At 45.9% G+C, this 20,764-nt stretch overlaps 1 protein-coding gene across 3 annotated transcripts in view; it reads left to right on the top strand.

Annotated features, from left to right (window-relative positions):
• The first annotated feature begins 2,192 nt into the window (after window positions 1-2,192).
• Window positions 2,193-20,764, top strand: part of tmem229b (transmembrane protein 229B) — a 65,237-nt gene continuing 46,665 nt past the window's right edge. For all 3 annotated transcript variants that reach the window (XR_005631305.1, XM_039741773.1, XM_039741772.1), the window contains exon 1: window positions 2,193-2,381. The gene's annotated coding sequence lies outside the window, so the exon portion shown is untranslated. The remainder of the gene's footprint in view (window positions 2,382-20,764) is intronic.

The raw sequence follows: 20,764 nt of genomic DNA, 5'->3' as shown, positions 1-20,764 counted from the left end.
TGTCCAAAAATCCTGAATATTTAACCAACAAAGATCTTCGCTTTTCAGACTAGTACTGTTGAACCTTTTTTTTTTTTTTAAAAAAAAAAAGGAACTGCTAAGACGTCCTTTTTAAATTTAGTCTTTTCATAACTTATTTATAGCACATCTATTCTGTAAGACTAAAATTAATCCTGTTTCATTGCATATTTTAAGCTCTCCATTTATTCCCGGGGTGGGCCTGGCTGTTTTCATAGATATTAGACAAGTCATATTTCATGTTCGCAGTTTCTAATCATTCCTTTTTATCCTTCTGCTATCCTGTGGTGGCTCCATGCACCACTGCCACCTGACCAACCTGCACTGCGGCGGCCTTTGGTGTGGGAAAAAGTTAAGATGACAGCCGCTGGATCACATCTTCTAGGATGTGGCATCATGTCCCCATAGTTGTCTGATTTAGAAGACACTGCCATTTAAAATGGCCACCTCATTGACCAATTGCTTACACCTTAATTCTTGAGACTTCATTGCCTATTGCAGTTGTCACTCATGTGCATATGAGGGTCACCTCAAAGACTCGTATGTGATACAATGCCAGGGTGAGAGGGGGCACCGCCTCTAACAGGCTCAATTCTTTCTTCTTCTTCTGGCAAGAGAAAACTGGCCACGCCCCTTCTGGCAGGATCAGCATAAAAGGGTGACACCCCCAAATGCCAAAGCCTCATTTGGACCCGAACCTCTGACAAGGACGGAGCTCCTCAGACATTTTATAGCTATAGCCATTGAGGCGATTGACGTTTATTTCAGCAACACTGAGTGCCTGTTGAACAACTGAACAAATAATCACAGGAAAGGAATTCTCAATCTCAACAATCCCCCAATTCAAGCCCAGGATCGCACCACTTATCTAAAAGTCAAACTGCAAGACTAAATCCTAACAGGTGGACAGTGTTGGTGTCCACATCACACAGGACCTGACCTTGTCCAAGCACAGCAACACCTTGCTGAGGAAGGCATGACGACATCTTTACCACCTTCAAAAATATCCTGACAGGAAGTATTACTGCCTGCTTTGGAAAAGAAGCACACAACAGAGTGGCAAGGTTCTATAGAGACTGGTGCGGTCAGCTGAACGAATCACTGGGCGTGTTCTCCCTAACTTCAGGGACAGCTACAGTATGCCAGGTGATGTCAGACCAGGCCAGAAGAAACGATCAGAGATACCAGCCCACCCAACAACGGCCTCCACTCTGTGCTGTGGCCAGGTAAACACTATGGCTGTCTAAGGACCTGTTCAGACAGATTGAGGAGGAGGAGAAGAAGGAAGAGCTTCAGTTCATGGGCCATCCACATCCTAAATGAGGACAGAGACCACTCCTACACGACACCCTGTTACTGATTCTACTACATTATGTTATTTACTGTACTTCGGTGTTATTTATGATTTATCACATATGTTGAATTCAACATAGTATTGCACTCATTTAACATAATGATTCTAATGTATCTATCTATTATATAGTGCTCTATCTATCTATCGTGCCTTTCCTATATCTATCTATCAATTATATAGTGCCTTTTCTATATCTATCTATTATATAGTGCCTTTCCTATCTCTATTATATAGTGTCCTATCTATCTATCTATCTATCTATCTATCTATCTATCTATCTATCTATCTATCTATCTATCTATCAATTCTATAGTGCCTTTTCTATCTCTATTTATCTGTCTCTCTCTATATATATATATTTATATATCAATCAGCTCTATAGTGCCTTTCCTATATCTATCAAGCCTGCAAGTGCTGCCACTTCATCACATCATCCTCACAGTACCTGGCCAATTACCTTAACCATGTGTTTGTTTAGACTGTACCAACAACGCAAATGCAGCGACGCTAACTGCTGCGTCATCCAACTGCCCTGAACACGAAGAATCCCTATAAAGGTGAAAATGTGCGTCGTGTCCTCGTATGAAATTTTTACCCCATCTGTTTAAGATTTTCCATTACTGAGTGCGAGGTGAGTGCGGACGTGTGAATGAGAAAAAGCGTATCTGTCTGCGTTGGAGAGAAGAAACCTGCGCGCTGCCTGCCCGACTGTCTTCTTGTCCGCGAGGCGGTGGGTTGCCTCTGCTCCGCGCTTCTCTCTCTCTCTCTCTCTCTCTCTCTCTCCTCTGGAGCGACCTGTTTCCGCACTGAGCGTGTCAGAAGGACAGCACAGTGTGCCGTGCGAGTAGCTGTGCGGGCGCGTGGCCGATCGCGCGCACTCCCGCCGACGCCGCTGCTGCAGTGAAACACAATGTGTCAATTTCCATTCAAAGAGGAGACAGAAGGGGGTGAGCCGGTGCGGCTTTTCAAGGGACACTCTGCGCCTGACGGAGCGGCTCTCGCTGAATAGGTCAGACCTGTAGTCTTCATTTTGTCCTCGTAGACTCACGGTGGGACGCGTGTGTGTATGTGTGTGTGGAGGGGGGGTGTTTGGTTTTGCACAGTGGATGTGCCTGTGTGTGTGTGGGAATGACAGCACGAGAGCTTTGGTTCTGAGCGTTATCGCGATCGGTTGAGCGAGCTATCGACTTGCTGCCCAGCACGCGCTGGTGGCCGGTGTCTTGTGGCATCGTTCGGACCCCCAAGGTAGGTGAGCTGCTAACTGCCAGCCCACACCATCCTCGGTGTGTGTGTGTGTAATAACGTAGAGCATCTCCGCTCCATTGGGATGTGAGGAGTGCGGGCTGCGCGATCGGGAGGTGGGGATGGAGTTGGCGGACAGGATCTGCCATCCTATTTCGTGTCTCGGCGGAGAAGGCACATGTAAACTTTCCCGATTCAGGTTCTTCTTCGTGAGGGTGAACGGCCTCCTCTCGTGGGAACGATAGCTCTCCTTCTGTAAACTTTGAGCCGAGCGCAGGCCGTCACGTGCGCGCCGCTGATTGACACTTTCCCTCTGAGCATTGTTCTCGTCTGAGTAGCGGGACTCCAGAAGGTGGCATGGGGTGGGCATGTCCAGCGCTCTCAAGGACGTCGCCCGATCCTACGAGGGCCAGGCGCATGGAGCAGCTCCAGAGCTCGGGCAGAAGCGAAGCTCGCTTTCTTTCACGCGTAAGCCTAGAAGCAGCGGCGGCAGTGGCAGCAGCAGCAGCATCTCCTTGATTTTAGGACAACGACCCCACGTGCACCGCTGGAAACATGTCAGTCACCGCGACACAATTTCAAAATCGCTACGCGCTAACGTTTCGCCTCTAAGAATCTTTGCCTTCCGTGGCGTTTTTCTTTATAAAAATGCACATGGAGCCGCTGGAGCTCCATCGCGTCCACCTAAGCCGAACGAGCAACACGAGCCACATACAAATGGAGTTGAGAATCCCCCACTGGCTCGATATGCACCAAGTTCTAAACGCTGCAGTTTGGATTCATAAGGAGTTCAGCCTAACTGCTCTTGGCATTCTAATTACAGGGAAAGTCTTATAGGGGCAATGTCGTTGCTTAGTAATGAGATAATCGGATCTGTTTTGCACAGGCTTGAAGTGGACTTTGGAGTCCTGCGGGGTCAGAGAAACGTTTGCAAGAGATGGTTACACCCAGTTATTTAGGAGCCCTGTAAGCGAAGTAGTGGGCAGCCCGTTTTATTACTACATGGTACTCTTATTCTCTGTGATGGACTGGCGTCCCGTCCAGGGTTTGTTCCCCACCTTGCACTCTGTGCTATAGCTGGGATAGGCTCTAGCAGACCCCCAACGACCCTGTTTAGGACAAAGCGGATTAGGAAATGATGCTGACTGACAGAGTCTTCTCCTTAGGTTGGACATTGTTAGGAATCACACAGATGACACATTTTTCAACAATCGTCTGATGATAATGAAATAACACCCATCAAAGGGTTTTCCTAAACCTGCTTTGTGCAATCCTGGGGGTCTCAGGGTGTCAGGACTTTTCACAGCAGCCTCAGTGGTAAACTGGCTGTGGAGATGACGGCCACTCATCACAGAGGAAACAGAAACCTTGAGAACCTTTAAGAAGAATCTGGGTGAGATATTGGGACGGATGAGCTATGTGGGGCTGAATGGCCTCCTCTCGTGTGTCAGATGACTTGGGTTTCTTGTGATGGTTGTACACGTGCCCACCTTCACTCAAGTGGTGGTAATGGAGTTTGAGGTGTAGGCAGACACCGGGTATAAGCCAGGCAAGGACCGGGAGAACATGCACACTCCACACAGATAGTGCTGAGACCTCAGCAGGATCTATCTATCTATCTATCTATCTATCTATCTATCTATCTATCTATCTATCTATCTATATCAATCAATTCTATAGTGCCTTTCCTATATCTATCTATCTATCATATAGCCAATTACCATAACCATGTGTTTGTTTAGACTGTACCAACAACGCAAATGCAGCAACGCTAACTGCTGCGTCATCCAACTGCCCTGAACACGAAGAATCCCTATAAAGGTGAAAATTTGCGTTGTGTCCTCGTATGCAATTTTTACCCCATCTGTTTAAGATTTTCCATCACTGATGGAGAGGTGAGTGCAGACGTGTGAATGAGAAAAAGTGTATCTGTCTGCGTTGGAGAGAAGAAACCTGCACGCTGCCTGTATCTATCTATTATATAGTGCCTTTCATATCTATCTATCTATCTATCTATCTATCTATCTATCTATCTATCTATCTATCTATCTATCTATCTATCTATAATATAGTGCCTTTCACATCTATCTATCTATCTATCTATCTATCTATCTATCTATCTATCTATCTATCTATCATATAGTGCCTTTCCTATATAGGGTCACGTGACCATGATATAATACAGTTCTCAGTATTTTGTAAGAGTGCAGATGCAAAGACTGAAATTGTGAAGTTGAACTTTGGTGAGGCTAATTTTGAGCAGATGCGACAAAGTCTAAGTAGGATACACTGGGATAAGCTTTTAAATGTGGAGACAGTCGAGGAGCAGTGGAACAGTTTAAAAATGTGTTACATGTAATGCAGGACAGATACATAACTAAACTTGGAATTAATAGGAAATTTAAAAAATATTACGGTGGATTAATAAAGATTTTAAAAAAAGAAGTTGCAAAGGAAAAAACTGCTTTCTAAGGCATACAAGACTAATGACTGCAAAGTGAATCGTAGAGCGTCTGAGAACATGAGGGCAACCATTAAGAAGGATATCAGGGAGGCTCAAAGACTGCTGGAGAGGAATATAGCAGATAAGGCGAAAAACGACCTGAAGAGATTCTTTCAGTATTTTAGTAGTAAGTAAAACAGTCAAGGAGGAGGTCAAGTGTATCAGAAATAGTAAAGGAGAATTAAAAGATACAGGCAATGAAATAGCGGGTGACCTAAACTTACATTTTTCTGAGGTGTTTACAAGTGAGCAAGTGGATAACCTCAGAGCAGTAACAGGGACTACTAAGGAGGGACTGAGGGATTTGGAAATTGTAGAGGGAGAAGAAAATAAGCTGAAATCAAACAAATCACCAGGACCAGATAAATAATTTAGATAGCAATATAAATAACAAGCTGGTTAAGTTTGCAGATGATACCAAAATAGGTGGATTAGCAGATAATTTGGAATCCGTTATATCATTATAGGAGGACTTGGACAGCATACAGGATTGGACGGACTTGTGGCAGATGAAATTTAATGTCAGTAAATGTAAAGAATTACACATAGGAAGTAAAAATGTGAGGTTTGAATACTCAAGGGATGGTCGGAAAATCAAGAGTACACCTTATGAGAAGAATTTAGGAGTTGTAGTGGACTCTAAGCTATCGACTTCCCAACAGTGTTCAGAAGCCATTAAGAAGGCTAACAGAATGTCAGGTTATATAGCGCCTTGATGTGTGCAGTACAAGTCACAGGTGGTTCTGCTCAAGCTTTATAACACACTGGTGAGGCCTCATCTGGAGTCCTGGGCACAGTTTGGGTCTCCAGGCTACAAAAAGGATAGAGCAGCACAAGAAAAAGTCCAGAGAAGAGCGACTAGGCTGATTCCAGGTCTACAGGGGTTGAGTTATGAGGAAAGATTAAAAGAGCTGAGCCTTTACAGTTTAAGATAAAGAAGATTAAGAGGAGACCTGACTGAAGTGTTTAAAATGATGAAGGGAATTAGTGCAGTGGATCGAGATGGTGACTTAAAAATGAGCTCATCAAGAACACGGGGACACAGTTGGAAACTTGTTAAGGGTAAATTTCGCACAAACATTAGGAAGGTTTTCTTTACACAAAGAACGATAGACACTTGGAATAAACGACCAAGTAGTGTGGTAGACAGTAAGACGTTAGGGACTTTCAAAACTCGACTTGATGTTTTTTGGAAGAAATAAATGGACAGGAGTGGCGAGCTTTGTTGGGCTGAATGGCCTGTTCTCGTGCAGAGTGTTCTGATGTTCTACAATTTGAGAGATCTATCATATATGCTTTCTATCTATCTATCTATCTATCTATCTATCTATCTATCTATCTATCTATCTATCTATCTATCTATCATATAGTGCCTTTCACATATCTATCTATCTATCTATCTATCTATCTATCTATCTATCTATCTATCTATCTATCTATCTATCTATCTATCTACATGAGTATTGTGAGCCACATACCTATAGAGTTGAGAATCCCCGACTGGCTCGATGTTCACCAAGTTCTAAACGCTCCAGTTTGGACTCCTTCGGATGACCGAGTGCTGTATGGCCGTGCTGCTTGGTGACAGATCCTGTATTCTATACGCCTATTTGCTCCACTCCAGCTGCAGAGCTCCATTGCAGAGCGATGATGTTAAGCGTCCTTTAAATTCCACCTCAGTGATGTTATACGAAACGTCATTTGTGTCTTCCACAACACGTGCCTTGCGTTTCGTTCTTACGCTGTGGTTAAGAGTAGGGTTGTGGGGGCTGTCGAGTGGGCGTGTCTGGCAGTGGGCGTGGCTCCCAGTACGACTGACTCGTGTAAGCCATGTGACCTAAACATGCAATCTGATTTGCGGTTTGGTGGAGCTCCTCCTGCGCAGGTCTTCAGCTGGACCCTTCTCCTACACCCACTGGGCAAGTTATTAGGAACTCTGCGCTAACATCGAGTGAATCAGCCTCAGTTCTTCACGGCATGGCTTCGTCGAGATGCTGGAAACGTTCTTCTGAGATTCTGGTCCACGTTGACATGATTACAGCACACTATTTTTGCAGGTTTGTCAGCTGCACATTCAGGCTGCGTATCTCCTGTCCTTCCACATCCCAGATCTGGTGACTGGGAAGGCCGCTGAAGAGCACTGTCTTGTTCACGAGACCAGTTTGCTGGAGGTAACCATTAGAAGATGGATAAATGCATGTGTCCAACAACAATTCAAGTGATGATTGATGGGTATTAACAGACCCAAAGTGTGCCAAGGAAACATGCCCCCCACCATCACCACCAGCAGAAGCCTGTTGGCCGGTTGGGTGTTTGGATTCCTGCTGTTGGCTTCCTACCCCCTATGTGTCTCGGTAGAAATTGAGAGCCGTCAGACAAGTTCACATTCCTCCAGTCTTCAGTTGCCCAGTTTTGGTCATTCTGTGCCCATTGCAGTCTCAGCTTTCTGTTCTTGGCGGGCAGGAATGAACCCCAAAGTGGTCTTCTGCTGTTGTAGTCCATCTGCCTCAGAGTTTGATGTGTTGTGCTTTCTGAGGTGTACAGAGTGGTCCTCTGATTTAGTGGAGCCGTCCTGTCAGCTCGTACCCGTCTGGCCGCTCTCTTCTACCAGGTGTTTCTCTCCACAGAACTGCCACCCGCTGAGCTCTTTTTCATTTTTCACTTCATTCTCAGTACTCAGACGAGCCTGTCTGGCACCAACACTCAGGTCACAGGCCCATTCTGGGGTTTTGAAGGGCTTGACGCCGGTGGTTCATTGTGTGGTGGTAGCGGCGATGCGTTATCAGCGCATCCGGGTGTTTGCTGTGAGCGTGAAGTGAAGCTGCTGACCCACATCTGCAGGAGCCCCTTAAACCCTAAGTCTGACTCGGGCCTGGTGGGCCGCGGTGGCTGCAGGTTTTCATTCTCACTCTGTCCCTAATCAGTGACCAGTTCTCACTGCTAGTTAACTTCTTGTCCCTTCATTTTAAGAGCCCTGCTTATAAGGATTCAGTCCTCTGAGTTGATTCTTTTCTTTATTAAATGGCAGCCAAACAGAAATGAGACGTGAAGCAGATGACCAGCTAAACTGGGGCTTCAAACTCCAACCAGTTTCACTCCAACCAGTCTCTTAATGGGAAGTTGATTTTTGCTGTTAATTAAACCCGTTATTTAATTCTGTGGCTCATTGCTGCTCTCATTCTGCCACAGCAGACATTTCCAGATCTGTTGATTTTCTCTTTTTAATTTTTCATATGCAAAGTATTGGAATTGTCCAAAAATTCAGTTTCGAGATTTTGATGAATTTCAGTGTTTTAGACCTGCATGAGTCAGAAAAGACCATTTCTGGAATGATGTCTGACTGTTTGTCTGTCTGTCTGTGTCTGTGTGTGTCTGTGTGTCTGTCTGACTGACTGTCTGTGTCTGTCTGTGTGTCTGTCTGTCTGACTGTCTGTGTGTCTGTCTGACTGTCTGTGTCTGTGTGTGTGTCTGTCTGTCTGACTGACTGTGTGTCTGTCTGTCTGTGTGTCTGTCTGTCTGTGTCTGTGTGTGTGTCTGTCTGTCTGTGTCTGTCTGTCTGTGTGTCTGACTGACTGTCTGTCTGTGTGTCTGTCTGTCTGTCTGTGTGTGTGTGTCTTTCTGTTTGTGTGTGTCAGTGTGTGTTGTGTGTCTTTCTGTCTGTCTCTGTGTGTCTGTGTGTCTGCGTGTGTCTGTGTCTTTGTCTGTGTGTGTCTGTCTGTCTGCGTGTGTCTTTCTGTCTGTCTGTCTGCGTGTGTCTTTCTGTGTGCGTGTGTGTGTGTGTTTGTCTGTCTGCGTCTGTCTGTCTGTCTGACTGTCTGTCAGTGTGTGTGTGTGTGTGTGCCTGTGTGTGTAAACACGATAACTTGAGTTTGCTGTCACTTTGGTTAACCACATTTTGCTTACAAGTATTCGGTACAAGATGTAGATTTCTATCGTCTTTTGCTCAATTTCTCCGCTAACTGGAAGTGGTGCTTTACTTTTTATTCATGCAGCTACATAGTCTGATTTGTTCACCTTTACTTTTATAATAATTGTTCAATATACTATTAATTTGATTTGATTGGTTGTTGGTGGTTCTTTAATGTGTGGGCGGCACGGTGGCACAGTGGGTAGCGCTGCTGCCTCACAGTTAGGAGCCCCAGGTTCATTTGCATGTTCTCCCCGTGTCTTCATGGTTTCCTCCGACAGTCCAAAGACATGCAGGTCAGGTGCATTGGCGATCTTAAATTGTCCCTGGTATGTGTGTGGTGTGTGTGAGTGTGTGTGTCCTGTGGTGGGCTGGCGCCCTGCCCGAGGTTTATTCCTGCCTTGCACCCTGTGCTGGCTGGGATTGGCTCCAGCAGACCCCCATGACCCTGTGTTAGGATACAGTGGGTTGGACGATAGATGGATGGATGGATCACATATCCATCTCCATATCTCAGTATACGAGGGGAAGAGAAGTGGAGGGGAGAGCACTGCTGATTACTTCCAAGACCATCATCAAAACGTTTTGTTGAGCTGCGAGCTCATCCTTACTGAGACCACCTTCACCTTTCTTTATTTGCAGATATTGCGTGATGGGCACAGGTGAGCTGCTCTTGTTTTGTGTCTTCTTATTGTTTGGCTGCTAATTAAGGAAAAAGAAACAACTAAGGGGTCTGAGACAAGTGAATTAAAATGAAGGCAAAACAAGTTAATTAGCAGCAAAAACTGGTCACTAATTAATCAAAGGGTTAGAATGAAAACCTGCAGCCACTGCGGCCCACCAGGACTGGAGTTCGACACCCCTGCCCAAAGTGGTCCAAGTGTTCAATTCAACGTTTCGAAACGCCTTTCACACAAACTACGCCACACGATTGCCTCATCAGATCATTTCATGGGTGGACGGGTGGTCCTAGTCTTTGGCCCAGTGAGTGTGTATACACAGACTGGTTTACTGGTAATTTAAACAATACAACAACATTCATTTCTAGAGCACATTTTCATACAGAAAATGGAGCTCAAAGTGCTTTACATGATGAAGAAAAGAGAAATAAAAGACAAAGTAAGAATTAGAATAAGACAACACTGATTAACGTAGAATAAGAGTAAGGTGGTCCGATGGTCAGGGAGGACAGAAAAAAACACAAAAAAATAACTCCAGACGGCTGCAGAAAAAATAAAATGGCCACGAGACCACCCAGCCCCCTCTAGGCAATGACCTCAGTCAGTCCTCATGGTATTCAGGATTCTCACGGAAGGACTTGATGATGACGGTCACGTGGACTTCTGGCCTTTAATCCATCAATGTAGGGACATTTTATTCTCAGCCATGCTTGGCTGGTCTTGTTTTTCGTTGTTGCTTTTCCTTCCTTATTTTTCAGGTCCTCTGCCAGTGGTTTTGGGGGGTCATTTGAGGGGTCTTGCACTGGGACCACTTTGGCTTTTGTCTCATGTCACCAGAGACATGAATGTCATAAACCTCTCGACGAGGTCGACACTCTCTCTCCGCAGACAGACACACTGCTGATGGCCGTGCCCAAGAGCTCATTAAAGGCCTGGATGTTGGTTTTTATCAGGACCCTCACAAGCCCAGACACTCGGACCCCTCACCCAGTCTCTCAAGAGCACCCATCAGAGCCTCCATCGAAGATCACAGCATCGTCAGCAAAGTCAAGCCTGGCAGCATGTGGCTCAAGGTGAGAGCCATTCGCTGAATGGGGTGCCAGTCCACTGTAGTGCCCACTCAGGTTGAACCCTGCACCCACATTTGAGCCAGTTCAGGTTGCCTCTCCACACCCAGAGCACTTGTCCTTGAAGATTTGGGAGGATGGAGAAGCCACATAGATAACACTGAGTGCAGGACATGCAGCCAGCAGTACTCCCAGTTCTCCCAGTTTTAATAAAACCATTAACCATCCATCCATCCTTCCTTCCTTCCTTCCTTCCTTCCTTCCTTCTTTGCAATACCAAACACACTTAATTCAAATCCTACCTTGAGGGAGTGCCAGGACGTCAGAGCAGCCCACTCATACCATGCCAATTAAAGAGTCGTCAATGCTGCTAACTAAATAGCAGTTCTCATGGAGAGGGTTTAAGTGATTATATTTTTATTTCATGAATGAACGGTTATTTTATAATGGCACTAGCTGTGCTGCACATCCAAGACGGGTTGAAATCTAATTAATCAACACTGATTAATTGTATTGTGAATTTATTTTGTAATTTATGTAGAAATAAAACACATTGCATTTTTCATTTCAACAGATGGCGCATCACACACATTTGTATAAAATGTATTGTAAATGTTTGTCTTGCATCACCTGTTAGAAGGACAAAAAAGCACATGTTATATGCCAATTGGTGAGGAATTTGTAAAAGCACTGTTAATATTTGTGATGCGCCATCTGTTGAAATAACAAATGCAATTCATTCTATTACTGCAAATGTTTGTGATGTGCCATCTGTTGGAATAACAAATACAATCATTCTATTACAGCAAATGTTTGTGATGTGCCATCTGTTGGAATAAGGAATGCTTTGCATTTTATCGCTACAAATGTTTGCAATGTGACATCTGTTAGAATAACAAGTGAAATGCATTTTAATCCTACATATTTTTTCAATGCACCATCTGTTGGAATAACCAATGCAATGTGTTTTATTACTATAAATGTTTGTGATGCGCCGTCTGTTGGAATACAAAATGCAATGCAGTTTATTACAACAAATGTCTGTGATGTGCTATCTGTTGAAATGACAGAGGCACAGAGACAGACAGACACACAGGTCCACAGACACTTGTCCTTTTGTTAAGGTGGATAAGCACTGCCTTGGAATGGGCAAACATCAAATGATTAGCATTAAGTGGTGTAGAGACTAGAGCTGCTGCAGGGTTCAAATCCCACAATTGGATGTTTTTTTGTGTAGACTTTGTGTGTTCTCCTTTTTAGGTCTTCCTTCCACATCACTAAGGCCATATGTGTTAGATTAATGGGTCATTTCAGATTTGCACTGTGGGGTGTGTCAGAGTGCACCCTCAGTGGTCTGGCATCCTGTCCATGAATCTTTCCTGCCTTGATGGGATAAACTTGGCACTGCCCATGGCCCTCACTTGAATTAGGCGGGTTTGGTAATGTTAGATGTGTAAAATAACTCTGGCTGGTTCCTGCCTTCTGCTCAGTGCTGCTGGGGTGGGCTGCAGCCCTCTGTGACCCCCCCAGTCGGATAGCCAGGTTAATTTCCTTAAAGTCCACAGTATATACACAAGGGGTTTGTGCTTTGAACACTGAGGGGAGAACCGGTCGTAGAGTCTAAGAGTACAGGCTACCCGCTATGGGCTACAAGGGGCGACGTCTGTCCACCCCGCCTAGAGCTCCAAACTGGCACTGCTGGCTGTAATTTATGTTCTGCTCTCGGGTGAGTCAGCTAACATAAACACCATGAGTAAGGGATCAACATACAAAGGCGCTATATTAAGTGATGGACACAGGTTCAATAGCTGGCTGAAACTTACAGTCTGATCTTAATAGATAAGTTTGCCTTGTTAAACACCATAGGATGAAGCTCACCATGGAAAGGCGCTATATTAAGCAAAGGACACCAGTTCAATAGCTGTCTTACTTACAGTTTAGGTGTATAAAATAACTCTGGCTGGTTCCTGCCTTGTGCTCAGTGCTGCTGGGGAGAGCTGCAGCCATCTGTGACCCCCAGTCAGATAGTCAGGTTAATTTCCTTAAAATCCGCAGTATATACACAAAGGGTTTGTCCAACTGAAGGAGCGCATGCTTTGGACACTGAGGGGAGAACCGACCATAGGGTCTAAGAGTACAGACTACCCGCTATGGGCTACAAGGGGCGACGTCTGTCCACCCCGCCTAGAGCTCCAAACTGGCACTGCTGGCTGTAATTGACTTTCTGTTCTTAGGCGAGTCAGCTAACTTGTAATAAGTGTACCGTGTTAAACACCACGGGATGGAGTTCAGCGTAAAAGGCGCTATATTAAGTTAAAGGCACAGGTTCAATAGCTGGCTGTACCATACAGTCTGTTCTCCGGTGGGTTAACTAAAATAATCAGTATAGAGCAGTGTGTTTGTTAAACACCACGGGATGGAGTTCAGTGCACAAAGGCGCTATATTATGTTAAAGGCACAGGTTGAATAGCAGGCTGAAACTTATGGTCTGATCTTAATAGGTAAGTGTGCCTTATTAAACACCATAGGATGAAGCTCATGATGGAAAGGTGCTATATTAATAAAGTATCTATCTATCTATCTATCTATCTATCATATAGTGCCTTTCATATCTATCTATTTATCTATCTATCTATCTATTATACTGTATAGTGCCTTTCACATCCATCTATCCATCTATCTATTTATCTATCTATCTATTTATCTATCTATCTATCTATTATATAGTGCCTTTCATATCTATCTATCTATCTATCTATCTATCTATCTATCTATCTATCTATCTATCTATCTATCTATCCATCTATTATATAGTGCCTTTCACATCTATCTATCTATCTATCTATCTATCTATCTATCTATCTATCTATCTATCTATCTATCTATTATATAGTGCCTTTCATATCTATCTATCTATCTATCTATCTATCTATCTATCTATCTATCTATCTATCTATCTATCTATCTATCTATCTATCTATCTGTCATGTAACGGGCACAGGTGCCATTGCTGTCCTACTTACAGTTTGTTCTGAAGTGAATTTGTCATTTCTAAAAGTGTCCTGGTGATAAACACCATGGGATGGGGTCCACCCAACAAAGGCGCTATATAAAATAAGAGTCTGATGTTCGGCCTCACTGCTTGACCTGGTAGGAGTCGCTTAATCTTTCTCTGCTCCTAAACAATGGCACTTGGTTGGTGCTCTATAAGGTGACACTTTAGCCCCAAGGCCTGAGCCCTAGTTGGAGCCCCCACCCTGGTTTTCAGACTACCTGCCACTTCTTCTGCCCAAGCAGACCCCTCTACCCTTTGTGTGTGTGGGGCAGTGGTGCTGGTGGTCTTTGCTTTGATCCCCTTCTTCTTGTCGCTGTGTACATTTTCAGGCCCTGCCCACACCACCCCTCCACTTTTTAACTGTGAGACTGGCACACTGGTAGCCGTTACCGCATCAGCACTTTGGGCTCTAATTGACAGTAAAGTGTAAGGAAGCGTCACAAACACAGAGAAATATTACCGTCTAGTTGTGCTGTTTATGCAGCGCTAAGACTTCGGCGTCAGCCCACACCGCTCTCACTGGGTGAACTCGGAGCGTCTCGCGTCGTGTCATGAGTCTCCGCTCAGCTGACGTCTGATAAGTCCTTCACGTCTTTAACTGCTCGGCCTGCTTCAATGGACGTCACAGACTGTGCCCTCCTGTTGCGTGGCCCCCCAAGCCGGTGTCGTGTTATTTCTTAGGACTGAATTACCCGACAGAGCTGAGTACAGAGTGTGCCAACAGGTGGATGGATGTGACAAAATGTTCTGTCGGCAAGTTGATCTGTAGGAATGTCAGAACTGGTGCCGTCAAAGGAAATGCAGATTCCTGCCTTGTGGTTTGGAATTCTAGAGGAGGACGGCCTGGGCACATCGGCCATTTTGGGACCCCTCAGTGTGGATTAAGCCTCTTTGCTCAGTTCTGCCCAGACCACCATCGGAACGCTGATAAAGACGTCACTTCGGTGCTCCCCCTAGTGGCGCATTGCCATAGCCGATTAAGCTGAGAGGGGATTGCTACAAAGTCACCTCCGAGCATTTAGGACCCCGAAATAGATGAGTTAGGAGTTAAGTGACCCCAGAAATCTTTATTACACGGAGGCTGGAAAATTTAAACCTGGCGTTGTAGATGTAATTCACCTTCATCAAGTAAAAGGCCCGATGGCCATTGAGGTCCAGAAGTGGAGACAGGTGCATTGTGGGAAGAGGACAGTTTTGTGGGCTTGGAAAGGGGCAGCACCTGAGAATTGAGGGTCAGAATGAGGGTCGAGTTGTGCGCTCTCAGTCAGCTCCTTAGCATTTTCATTTTTTTTGTAGCACGCAATCCCAGACGGACACGGGAAGCAAAGGATTCTGGGATGTGAGGGTCAGTGTTTACACAGTATAGCGCCCCCTCCTGCCCAGCTCTGTATTCTTCTACCACATGACGTGTCTGTTATTTTTCTCTCATTATTGCTTTTATACAGCTGGTCTCAATTCTGCCTCATTTTACAACTCTGGTGGTCCACACGAGGCTGCCATTTAATTGCCTGAAGGGTCTTTAGCAATGGTGGGAGGGTATTAAAGCTCAGCACACTGGGATTTTTCCCTTATTCTGCTTCTTGATGTGCTGTTTGTTGGAAGAAGGAGTGTAAAGCAGGTCTTTTCATCTTAAACATGAACACCGGTGTAATCTGTTATAGTTACAGCTTTAGGGGGTCTCTAGCTGTGTCACCCATCTAAGAACGGGTTGAAACCCAAATCAGCGCAGACCTCAGCATGAACGTTAGCAGTGCCGCCTGTCCGTCAGGGTGCTGTGTCTCTGTTGCATGCCATTGGGTGTGAGATTCGCAAAAGCAGTGCTCATGTCTGTGACACGCCATCTGTTGGAAAGCAGAGACATAGCAGACGGACACACAGACAGACACGTGTCCTTTTATTAAGGTGGACTAGTTGTGCTGGCGGTCTAAGTCATCAATAGTGAATTCTTCAACACTCACCTTATGAGCCCCCCATAAATTCTGTACTAACAAACTATACATCTGACGTATCGTTTAAGACATCGACTCTGTGTAGGGTTAACCTAATTGTTTCCACCAACGTTCACAGACCTCAGAGGATTTCACTTTCTCGTGACTGTATCTCAATGCCAGTGGGTCACAAGTTTCCGTACACTTTATTAATATTTAGTAGCATCACCTTTAAATGGTTTAACATGAGCCTAACGTTTTAGGTCGCCTTTCACAATCTTCTTCCAATAAGTCGCTGGCATGTTGGCCCATTCCTCCTCCAGACAGAACTGGTGTAACTGGGACAGGTTCGCAGGCCTCTTTACTCGCACACGCTTCTTCAGTTCTGCCCATAAATTTTCAATCGGATTGAGGGTCAGGACTTTGTGATGGCCACTCCAATTCCTTGACCTTGTTGTCCTTAAGCCATTTCACCACAACTGTGGGCGTCTGCTTGGGGGTCCTTGTCCATTCGGAAGACCCATTTGTGACCGAGCTTCAGCTTCCTCGCTGAGCTCTTGAGATGTTGCTGCAGTACGTCTCCGTCATTGTCCTTCCTCGTGATGCCATCTATTATGTGAAGTGTGCCAGTCTCTCACACAGCAAATCCCCCCAACAACATGATGCTCCCACCCCACTGCTTGATGGCTGAGATGGTGATCTTTAGCTTGTTAGCTTCACCCCTTTTCCTCCAAACATAACGTTGGTCATTATGGCCAAACAGTTTGATCTTGGAGTCTTCAGACCTGAGGACATTTCTCCAGAAGGTGCCCATGTGCCATTGGCTTTTTTTTTCTGGTGGCTTTGCAGCAGTGGCTTCTTCCTTGCTGAGCAGCCTTTCAGGTTATGTCGATAGAGGACTCGCTTTACTGTGGATACCCAGCAGATACGTGTCTACCTGCGTCCTCCAGCATCTTCACGGGGTCCTTAGCTGTTGTTCTGGCATTGATTTGCACTTTTCATGCCAAAATACGTTCATCTCTGTGAGGCAGAATGTGTCTCCTTACTGAGCAGTATGACGGCTGTGTGACCCCAAGGAGTTTATACTTAAATATTATTGTTTGTACTGATTAACGTGAAACCTTCAGGTCTTTGGAAATTGTTCCCAAGGATGAACCAGATTTGTGGGGGTCCACACTTTTTTTCTGACTTCTTTGGTATGTCAAGCAAAGAGGCAGTGAGTTTGCTGGTAGGCCTTAACGTCCATCCACACGTTGACTCCACTTAGGCTAATTGGCCTTCTGAAGCGAATTGTTTAATTGCCTAAAGGCTTGACGTCATCTTCTGGAATTTTCCAAGCTATTTAAAGGCCCAGTTGACAAAGTGTATGTGAACTTGTGGCCCACTGGACTTGTGATATCATCAATAAAAAGTCTGTGAACATTGTTGGAAAAAAATGACTTTAGTCCTGCACAAAGTTTATGGCTTAAACGATACGCCAAACGTGTAGTTGGTTAGTGTAAAATCTGTGGAGGGGTTTTAAAGAATTCACGTTTAGTGTGTGGAAACTACAACTGTACCACAAAACAGGAGAGAAATCTAAAGTTGCTTACCAGGAGAGCTTTTACCAGGACGTTTTTAAGAATTTATCCACAGTCTTAGATGAAGACGAGACGGCAGCGCTGACCGTTTATCCCGTTACATCAAAGACCTTGAGAGCTGCACCTGTCTGGTCTGTTACCTTGGTAACGCCCAATCAAAACACTCCAAAATGGCGACGCTCATGAGAAAACAAGATGGCTTCAGAAATGAGGCAAAATTATTTTAACACCTTTACAAGCAAAAGCCATTAGGGAATGCTTCAAAACCCAAAACCAGAAGAAATAACATTGAGAAAAAGATAATGGGAGGCTCAGAAAAAAAATTCCAGAAGGCCCAGTTGACAAAGTGTATGTGAACTTGTGGCCCACTGGACTTGTGATGTCGTCAATAAAAAGTGAAATACTCTGAGCTCAGTCTGTGAGCATTGTTGAATTAAACGGCTTATGCCCGACTGCCGCTGTCTTAAACAATATGCCAAACGTATAGTTGGCATTGATATTTAGTGTAAAATCTGTGGAGGGCTTTTAAAGTGAGTGTTAAAGAATTCACCCCAAGTGTGTGTAGATATCTGACTTCAGCTACAGACCTCAGTTGCGTATGCCCGGTTGGCATGGTCTGTGATGGTACAGGATTCACACACATCCGCACACACCACCTACCTTAGAATGCATATGTAGGAGGACACACAGGGGGAACATGGCACAGCCACACGGACTGTGCTAGGATGTTGGATTTGAACCTGATACTCTGAAAGTGGAGGTTACTGACCACTGTGCCACTCTTTTGCTGCTCTCTGAAGCGGCAAGACAGCTGCACTAACCACTGCGCCACCATGTCACCCCTACAACACACGACAATGGCAACCCACAATTCCCTTTTCCTTATGTAATTCGCTGTCCCTGCGGCACACGTGGGCTTGCTTGAGTGGCACCTGCGTCTGTTGTTTGCCACTCAGGTGGTGTGCGCCGCCCCGCTGAAGGCCGTGCTTTTCATCAGAGCGTTGCACACGTGCGCTAAGTGAAGGAGGCCACACAGGGTCCTCCTGTCAACAGCTGGTTACTGACTCTAGTAGGAAAATGTCCAGGATGTAGTGCCTTACACTCATCAACGTAACGTGTATAATTTGAGAGCCTTGCACTGAAGGAGGCAGGCATGAAGTTTAAAGCTCTGAGGAAAGCCAGCGGCTGTAAATCACTTCCTAGAAAAATTGGGTCGACGTCCTAAAAGTCACTGGCGGGTCAGCGTGGTCTTCACGTGGCGACGCTATAAATAGCCAATCAATAGATTTGATTTGGTTTGCTGTGACTTGATGAATAAGCACGCACTGCAGGCCAATGAGGGGACACTGAGGAAGACCAGGAGGAGGCCCGGGCTTGATGGATTGGACCCAGTGGTGCAGCTAGGGGCGGGTGGAGGGGGTGGCATTTCTGGGGGTGGCATTATTGGCCAAAAGGCTCAGTACAATTTGTGTATAAGCAGCAGCGTTTGGAAAAATATCACTCAGGAATGTGTGGAAGTTGAGCGCCCGTACACAGACTGACAGACACCAGACGTCCATAATCACACACGTTTGATGGTTTGTCTCCTATATGGCGCCACACAATGCCCAATTAGCCAAACTCAGTCCCTTGTTTTCTCTCTTTCTCTCTCTCTCTCTCAAGTCTTCTGCCGCCTCTACCCCTCTCCTCGTAAGCTCCGTCCTCTGCCTCCCGACTCCGGCTCGTCTAATGGAGCGTGGCGGCCCCTTTTCTACTGCCCCGGATGTGCTCCACGTGCTTCCCGATGATCTTCTCACGGCACTTCCTGGTGTGGTGGAAGTGCTGCATGATCACCCGGAAGCACTCCGGGTCTGCCTGGAATCTCTTCTTGCCAGAACCAGAAGTACTGCAGTTCAAGGCTCCATAATCTTCCAGGTGCCCGCTGGCAGTGCCCACGAGCCCCCAACAGGGATGAGCTTCTAAGCTGTGATCCTGTGGCCCTGATGCGCAGACCAGGGTGGCTGCCCTCTCATGGCCCAGGGGAGGTATTGGCCCTCTCCCGGTCCTCCCAAGCATCCCGGCTGGGGTCCGCCACAAATGAAAAAAGTCAAATTCTCAGGTTTTTATCCACAAATGCCTCAAAAATAATTTTCAGACTGTCCTTCTGTGACAGCATCCGAAATTTATGAGGCAATAACAAAAATAACCTAAACATTACACCGATTATAATTTCTAGGAAGATAAATAACAAGGGTGGCATGGTGGCGCAGTGGGTAGCGCTGCTGCCTCGCAGTTAGGAGACCCGGGTTCGCTTCCCAGGTCCTCCCTGCGTGGAGTTTGCATGTTCTCCCCGTGTCTGGTGGGTTTCCTCCCACAGTCCAAAGACATGCAGGTTAGGTGCATTGGCGATCCTAAATTGTCCCGTGTGTGTGCTTGGTGTGTGAGTGTGTGCCCTGCGGTGCCCTGGCGCCCTACTCGGGATGTTTCCTGCCTTGCTCCCTGTGGTAGCTGGGATTGGCTCCAGCAGGTAGCTAGGATATAGTAGTTAGGATATAGTGATTTGGATAACGGATGGATGGTGTATTAGACAGAGGGTGGCATGGTGGCATGGTGGGTAGCACTGCTGCAGTAAGGAGACCCGGGTTCACTTCCCAGGTCCTCCCTGCGTGGAGTTTGCATGTTCTCCCCGTGTCTGCGTGGGTTTCCTCCCACAGTCCAAAGACATGCAGGTTAGGTGCATTGGTGATTCTAAATTGTCCCGTGTGTGTGTGCCCTGCAGTGGGCTGGCGCCCTGCCCAGGGTTTGTTTCCTGCCTTGCTCCCTGTGTTGGCTGGGATTGGCTCCAGCAGACCCCTGTAGTTAGGATATAGTGATTTGGATAACGGATGGATGGATGGATGGATGTATTAGACAGAGGGTGGCATGGTGGCATGGTGGGTAGCGCTGCTGCAGTAAGGAGACCCGGGTTCACTTCCCGGGTCCTCCCTGCGTGGAGTTTGCATGTTCTCTCCCCGTGTCTGGTGGGTTTCCTCTCACAGTCCAAAGACATGCAGGTTAGGTGCATTGGCGATCCTAAATTGTCCCGTGTGTGTGCCCTGCAGTGGGCTGGCACCCTGCCTGGGGTTTGTTTCCTGCCTTGCGCCCAGTGCTGGCTGGGATTGGCTCTGGCAGACCCCCATGACCCTGTAGTTAGGATATAGCGGGTTGGATGATGGCTGGATGGATGGATAACCAACTAATTTATAATTTTGTTTCGTTATCAGTCCGATGCGTTCTTGCTCTGCGCAGAAAACATCCCCACCTGTCACTTGTACACTACACTGGTTCTGCTTTTCACAGCGTAATTATATTAAACTAATAATCAGAACACGGCTTATCAGTGCGTCTATTCTTGTCTAGTTGATGCTAAATAATTATATGTGAAAAATTCTTAGTGTTTCTCTATATATGA

The sequence above is a fragment of the Polypterus senegalus genome, chromosome 18, assembly GCF_016835505.1.
Source record: "Polypterus senegalus isolate Bchr_013 chromosome 18, ASM1683550v1, whole genome shotgun sequence".
NCBI classification, from domain to species: Eukaryota; Metazoa; Chordata; class Cladistia; order Polypteriformes; family Polypteridae; genus Polypterus; species Polypterus senegalus.
The sequence above is the reverse complement of the archived record's forward strand: the minus strand, read 5'-3'. Positions and strand labels throughout refer to the sequence as shown.